Raw genomic sequence first — 8295 nt, forward strand, 5'->3', positions numbered from 1 at the left:
TACAAACATGTTTGAAATAAAACACTAAAATGGTTGAGTGACAGAATGGATATACTGAAGAGTGAATATTGTGCTGGAGAAATTGTCTCAGAATGCAGAAAGAAAAGAAAATAGAAGTATGGAAGACATGGAAAGTAGATCAAGAAGTGCTAACATCAGTCTAATATCAGGAGTGACAGGACAAAGTGGAAACGTGGAAGGGAGACATGGCAGTGTTCTTTGTTATTTCAGCAACTCTGGTTCTCTAAGCCTTCTCCACTGCTGGCCAGGCTATCTACCACTATGGAGGATGAAAATGACCACAAATTGGTTTTCTAGCCACCCTTGCAGCTGGAGCATGGATATATGACTCAGTTTTGAGCACTGGGACCTGACAAGAGTTTTTCTAGGAGACTTTCTAGCAGAAAGATACTTCTCTACTACACCAAGAGATGCACAGGGAAAAACTGCTTTCCTGTGTTTGGATGCAATTGTGTGAGAATAAATTATCTGGAGTTGAGGTGGCCATCTTGCAACCACATAGAGACAAAAGCAATGCTGAGAATGGCTGAACAGAAAGATGACCCCTGAGTCCTTGTGTACTTCAGGTGCTAATTCCCTATGTTTTAGACATTGCAAATACCTTCTTCCATTCTATAACCTGTCTGTTAACTTCGTTTATGTAGTATCCTTCATGGATAGAAATAATTTTGATATGATCAACTCTTGTTTGTTTTCCTGTATGGTTTGTGCTTTTGAATTTTTGTTTAAGTTCCTCCTTGTCTCTAGGTCACAAAGTTCATCCTACATTTGATACGGTTACTTACTTTATAGTTTGCTTTTTCACATTTATTTTCTTAACTCCTCTGGAGTTGACCCTTACAGATGATGTTAGATAGTGATCCAGTTTTATTTTTCTCCATATAGTGGATCAGTTTTTCAACTTCACCTAATAACTGATATCTTCTATACTCATTAATTCGCAATGCCTCCTTTATTGTGTATAAAGTCTGCATATATAAATGGGCCCTTCTTAGAGTTCTCTACTTTTTTCATTTGTCTTTTACAAATTATGGCCTTGTAATATGTCTTAATATCTGATAGAGTGAGCCTCCTTTTCTTCATTTACTTTTCTTTTTTAAGGTTATCTAAGGCATTTGTGGACCTATTGCCTACATATAAGTTTTAAAGTATTTTCATTGTTGTTATTTAAAAAACTTGAATTTCATTTGTAATTAATAGATTTGGAGACAAGTGCTGAATAGAATAGATTAAAAAAAAAAAGCCTGTACAAAGTTACATAATAATGGCATTTCAGAGCATCAAAAATAAAAAGAACATTCTTAAAGTTATCAGAGAGAAAAAGCAGATTACTGAGAAAAGAATAAGATTGGCATCTGACTTTCATCAGCAACATCAGACACAAGAAATAGTGGAACGAGTGGAAAAAACAGCATTGTAGTATGTTCTTTTTTTCTTTTTCAGAAAATGTCTTGATATACCTTTAACTCAAGTTTTATAGCACAGGGAGACCAGAAAACTAAACTGCTGTTTCTGCCTAGAAGTTTTACAAATTATCTATACAGTTGGCCCTCCACTTAGTATCTGGGTGGTTCACAAGTTTTTTTTCCCCCCTAGAAAAGCTCTTTGTCCTACATTTCCTGATTTTTTTTTTTATGTTGAAAATATCTGTTTCTCTTATATTTGAGTCTTTTCTTTCTCAAATGTGTGGCAATATTTTATGGTCTTCTGGAGTTGAATCTGGCCTTAGATCTGCAACAAGCCTAATTCCCAGCTCCACTTCATCCTTTTTGTTTCTCTGGTTGTCAAAAAAATTGTTTCTTTAACTTTGATGTTTACTAACAATGGGGATAGAGATCTGTGTCTACTATTCTCTGTCAGTTTTTTTTTTCTTCCTGGAACATAGTTGTTTCTATTTGTAACTGATTTCTTCATTCATGAAAGAGAAATTTTCAAAAATTATTTCACTGTTTTATTAGGTTCTTAACTTCAGGGACAGTAGTTATTTTTATGATGAATGCCTTTCTTCTTCATACCCATTATTATTTTATAGTTTAGAAATTCCCCAAAGTCTATAAACTAACATAAACTACAGTCATGAAACAATGCTATTGGGATAAGTTGGCAGAAGCAAACTCAACCCAGGTTGAGTTTCAGGAATAACTAAGATAAAAAACCATCTGAAGTTGAGCTCACAATCTAAATCTAAAATCTAAAATCCAAAAAGGAGAAGCGGCAGACACAACAAACTGTAGGATTAAACCCCTAAACTCATCAAATAATAACTAAATACAAATTATAGACTTTGGTTGAAATGATTAAGAACATAAAAGAAGGAACCCAAACATAAGAAAATATAATACTTTGAAAAAAAGGACAGTGTTGGGGGGGAAAAAAACCCACATCTTGTAGAAATGGAAATATGTATTTTAATTTGATTGAAATTAAATCATAATATACGGATTAAATAGCACATTATAATTAGTTGATTATATAATCGGTGAACTATTAAATAAGTATTTAAAAGATACCTAGAATGTAGCACAGAGAGATAAGGAGATGAAAAAGATAAATATCATAAAAAGGAGCAGATAGTCTAATACTGTGCTGTCTAGTAGAAATATAATGTGAGATATATATGTAATTAAAATTTTCTAGTACCAGTATTAAAGAAAGTAAAACGGATGAAATTCCTATAAAATGTTATCGTTATCATTTCAACATGCAATCAATATAAAAATTATGAATGACACATTTCACATCCTTTTTTCTCCATACTGTCTTTAAAACCCCAATCTGTATTTTGTACTTACACCACAGCTCAGTTTGGATTAACCACATTTCAGGTGCTCAGTAGCCACACATGGCTAGTGACTGCTATATTAGACAATGGAACTCTAACTTATACCCAAAAGGTCTTCCAGAAGAGACGAGAGATAGAGCAGGCGATATTTGAAGAAATAATGGTTGAGAAATTTCCAGGATTAAAGTAAGGCATGAATCCTAAAGCTTCAGATAGCACAATGAGTCCTTATCAGACTGTAAATATTTTGTAGTGAAAGTGTAAAAGATGTTAAAATTAACTAGAGAGAAAAGACAGATTACCTATAAAGGATCTTCAGTTAGTCTGAAACGGTCATCTTTAATATCTTTAAAATGCTGAGTAAAAATACGTTGATGTAAGAATTTTATACCCATTGGAGCTATCAATTAAGAATGAGAGTAAAATAAAGACATTTTCAGTCAAAGACAAAGTTTATCACTAACAGACGGAAGGAGAACCTTAATAACACTCAAATACATAATAAAGTGTCGGGGGAGAGATGACAGTGTGAGAGAGAAAGACTTCCAAAGAGAGATGAAAAAGTAACCACATACTTTGTGTACTTTTTTAGTTTTTTTTTTTTTTTTTCTCTCTAGAGCTTCAGTGGAGGCTGGTGTGCAGAGATGAGGAGTCAATACTAGCTTAGAACTGCTAACCTTAGCTCCCTGTCTCTCTGCTGCACAGAGTGTGATGGAGAGAAGAATGAGTAGATTCTCTTGTATTAGCAGGGCAGTACACTAAAGCATTCCTCTATTCACTCAATTATGGGATACAAAACATTTTTTAAAAACTCAGTGAAAAAAAAAGAATTATATAGAGGAAATAAATAGTTTTGGAATGTAGGGTATTATGGGGAAGATTAAGGCTGTGTAGTGTGTTTGGAAGTGGTGTTAGGAAAGAAGAAGCTGGGTGGAAAGGGGAGGAAGGCAAGACTGAAAGTGAGGAAGTCTAACATGGGAAATAGAACTGACAATTGATTGTCACTTTATTGTTGTAAAAAATCGCCAATTGAAGATTCGTTTAGCCCTTCAAGGGAACTCCCTGAGGAAGTGGAGTATTAGATGCTAATCAGCTAATTTAATTAGCAACTTAATTATAATTTTAATAGCTGCCATTTATTGAGTACTTATATGTGTCATTCTAGTGCCTTTAAAAACTTAACATTCAAAAAATTCTGTGGGGATTTTCTTCCTCCTTTACTAAAGGTAAAATATACATAAAATTTATGATTTTAACCATTTTAAGTGTACAGTTCTGTGGTATTAAGCACATTCACATTGTTGTGCAACCACTGAGTGAAATAGATTTTTAAAATAATTTTGCTGATGACTAAACTCAGACTCAGAGAGCTTAAGTAATTTGACTGTTAGTTGGTAATACAGTGAAGATTTGAGCTCCATGTTTGTCTGACTTCAAATTCCATACTCTTTTTCTACAGCATGTAGCACCTTTGCCAGAAGTAACTTTAAAAGCATCTTTAAAGATTATAAATCTAGGGCAGGAATCTGAAGGGCTTGCTGATCTTCCAGTTAGAGAAGGATAATAGAGTTATATGATTGGCTAGATAGTGATAGCAAACCCAGAATGTTTTCTGAAGGAAACAGTCATTTGCTTATCATACATATTCCTGATTTTTTCCATGCCTGTATACTGTATGTATGTATTGCTATTTAAATTTATCCATTTTGTTTTTTTATTGTAACTATGTGTCTCTACCTTTAATGGAAAACCAGTAGTATTATTGGCTGTTCTTAGAACGTATCCATAAAAATAAAGACAAAGACACTTGGAACTCCATCTAGATATTGTTGCCTCCTCTCACTTTTTTAAAAAGGAAGAGAATATTAAGGAGCCATTAAAAACATAATGACACCACACTGAACTTTTAAACTAAACGTAATAAGAATAACTGAAAGATTTGGATGGGAAACATGTCACAATATTCCAAGAATGGGAACCATGATATAGGTGGGCCTCATGGGATTGGAACTAGAAAGTAGAAAGTTCTTGGGAACTGAAGTGGCATTCTCTGGAGGTATTATTCCTTTTTCTTCCCACTCATCTGCTGAGTCTTCTTTCCGCCAACTTGATTCTGGGTGATTCTAAGTGACAAATTTTGAATTCAGTTCCCTTCGCTCATTGGCACAGTCTCTCAATTCTCTGATTTCTGAGAGAAGAATTGGATTGGTCCACCTAATCTTTTCAAGCCAGGCCCTTTAAACCCTAGGGCATTGGCTAATCTATGACAGCCCCTTCATACCTACCTCCATCCAATCAGCAATGGCTAAGATGGACAGAGTCACAGAGAGTAGGACATGGACCTTTAGGAAAGCAGAAGGTTGTGGTAGACAGATTCTAGTACTCATTGTTCAACAAATCTATTGAGTGTTCACCATGTGTGCAAGCCACTGTTGTAGGAACTGGGACTATGGCCATGGACAAGATTTACAAGGTCCCTGAAACTTTGTGGAGGGAGATGAGCTTTAAACAAGTGAATTAATAAAATCAAAGACTATGTTAAATCCTAGGAAGGAAATAATCAGAGTGATCTGATAGTTACTGGATTGAAGGTATAGAGGATTACTTTTAATGAGATGCTACGGAAATAAATCATCTTTGAACTGAAACATGAGGAAGGCATATAAAGGCATTGAGGTGGTAAAGAACTTGACAAGTTTAAGGAAAAAAGAAAATAACAAAATAAAGGAGCCAGCTGAGCAGAGCCAGTAAGGGGCAGAGTGTTAAGAGCTGAAGTTGGAGAAATAGTCAGATTACGCAACACTTTGTGGACCCCAATAAAAGAGATGCTAACCAGACTCTCTCACAAGGCCCAGAACATCAGATACATGCAGAGAAGGAACAAAGAAGCTTTACAAGAAAGAGTGGAGAAGAATGGCACAACTGCAAGAGGTCGAATGGGAGCTTTTGATGACATTGAGAATGTCACATTCCTGAGAATGACATATTTATATTACTAAAGTTTAGGAACACTGGTTACCTCTCAATGCAGTCAATAAAAGGCGACTAATAAGCAGTAGCTAGTGATCCCTGTGATAAGTTACTTCTCAGCGTTATGTAATGAAGATGTAATAGGGAAAGAAAAGGATATTTATTCAACATGTCCCCATATTTTCTCCTTACAACAACTTTGAGAACTAGGTTATATTATCCCTGTTTTCCAGACAGAAAACCAAAAACCAAAGACATTTTATATATATTAAAATTACCAGCTACTAAGTGGCCGGCCTGGAATTTGAAAGCAAGTGTGCGATTCCTAAATTTGTGGTCTTTTTATTGCATTTTCTGCTTGAAAATACAGTATGAAAGATTAAGAAAATGGTACAACTTAGGTTTTGAGATCACTCTCCTAGACTCGATGTGAAAAAGAGAACATCAATTGTGACTAGTTTAATAAACCAGTCCTGTATGCCTGTTGCATTTCCCAGGAGATCTCCGTGTAGCTTCAAATAGCAGGAACCATACAAGTTCGTGTGTGTGTGTGTGTGTGTGTGTGTGTGTGTGTGTGTGTGTAAAATAATCATTCAAAAATCCTAAAAAATGTTAGAGAAGATAATGAGGAACTAGTAACGAATATTTTCAGGAGAATAACTATGGAGGTAATAATTAGCTGTAGTGGCGGCGGTTGAAGAAAACAGAGGAATCAGTTTAGGTACCTAGGAAATTGAATAAATGATGGCACTGTAATAGATGTGTTGAAGGACTTGATGTGGGTACAAACTATATTCATTCTCTGTGGGATCTTCTCTTCCCAACTTTTAGTCATTTGTAATGATTAAAAGTCCAGTCTCTCTCTACTTTCTGCTCAATTTTGCTCTCAAAAAATAAACTTTATTAACAAAAAAGTCCAGGCTAGCCTAAATCAAAGATTCAATTTCATATCTAATTTAAAGCTTCATCCCTTTCTAACTCTCAGTTGAAATTTGTGTTTTGCCTAACTTTCACTCTTTTCTTTCTTCTTCCTCTCTCACTTGGATGTGTCTGGGTCTCCTCCAGCATGCAGGGGTGGGGTGAGTTTGGGGAGAGCAGAAGAGTAGGAGAGATTACAAGTGAAGAGTTAAAAGTCTTTTTACATGCCTAATGCCATCAGAGGCAGAGCCCCAGGTGCTGATTCTCTTATGTTGGAGCATTTACGGTTTTTTTTTGGAGGGTCCACTTATGGACCTCAAGATCCTCCTTCAGTGACTACCTCCTGAAGTCCATTCTTCCAATCTCTAGGAAGGTCTCCTTACTCTGGCAGGTGGTCCTATTGAGTAGGTCCTTTTTAGATGGTCCTGGATAATCAACCTTTGCACCATCCACTTGGCCCATGTCGAACACATGTAGTGGAGGCCGTCCCTTTGCTGCCCTTCCTCCTATTGTGGAGCGTATCTGCCAGCTTCTCTAATTTAGAATTCTGCAGGCCAAAAATGAGTAACCATCTCCATGAATGTGCATATTCCTGGAGAGACATGTCCGGTTCACCTCAAAACTCTCACCGTGGTGGTTGCACAGAGATGGGCTTGTAAGTTCCTACAGTCAGCAAGGGAGAAAGATCTGACAGACAACGCCAGTCTTTTGTAGTATCTGTCAATCACTATATGAGCTTCACCAAGCCACTTAAAGCTCTGTTTCCTTATCTATGAAAAGGGTGTAAATAATATCTTCTTTACAGAACATTGCTGGAAGGATAAAAGGAGATAGATGTATGAGTTGCCTTACTTAGAAACAGAGGATTTCAATATTGGTTCCCTTTACAGGTCCCTTTAGGGGACAGCATATTCCATTTTCGGGTTGTCTTCATCTGGAGAAGAATTGCCTCTATACATTTTTAGCACTTCCTTTAAGATCTAATCTCAGTGGTCATATAAAATGTCAAGGCTTTCAGATATCTGTGATTTTAGTTGAACGAACTGGAGATATTGAGGAGGGGAGAATCCACTTTTTTCTCTTTTGAGCTGCAGAGTTTGGGTACCTGTCAGATTTTTGTGTGACCCCCAAAGAGAGATTTATTGAGTGCATGGAACAAAAATAATATTTCACTTTCTAACATCATTTTTCTTTGACACTGGGGGGCTTAATCACAGGCTGATTGGGATTCTGTAGGATTCTAGCCTGGAAAGGGGGTGTGTGTGTGTGTGTGTGTGTGTGTGTGTGTGTGTGTGTGTGTGAAGTGTCTTAGACACTTGAACGCATTTGAATGGTGCTATTCTTTGCCACATAGTAAGCACTTTATGTAAGATCGTTTACTGCCCTGAACGAATGGTTAAACGCAGAAGCTACAAAGAAAGCCGAAGAGATTTTAATGAATACCTAGACTGGTGCTCAAATACTCCTCTCAAAAACAAGCGAGGGGAGCCAGGGCTGAGACCTTTTTTGGCGTGACTGAGGACTTGCCTTAGGGTCCTATTAGACACCGCCTTTTTCACTCTCGGGAAGGCCGCTAGGGGATGCTAGGGAGCTTGCGGCCTTCC

The sequence above is a fragment of the Rousettus aegyptiacus genome, unplaced genomic scaffold, assembly GCF_014176215.1.
Source record: "Rousettus aegyptiacus isolate mRouAeg1 unplaced genomic scaffold, mRouAeg1.p scaffold_m13_p_6, whole genome shotgun sequence".
In the NCBI taxonomy this organism is placed as follows: Eukaryota; Metazoa; Chordata; class Mammalia; order Chiroptera; family Pteropodidae; genus Rousettus; species Rousettus aegyptiacus.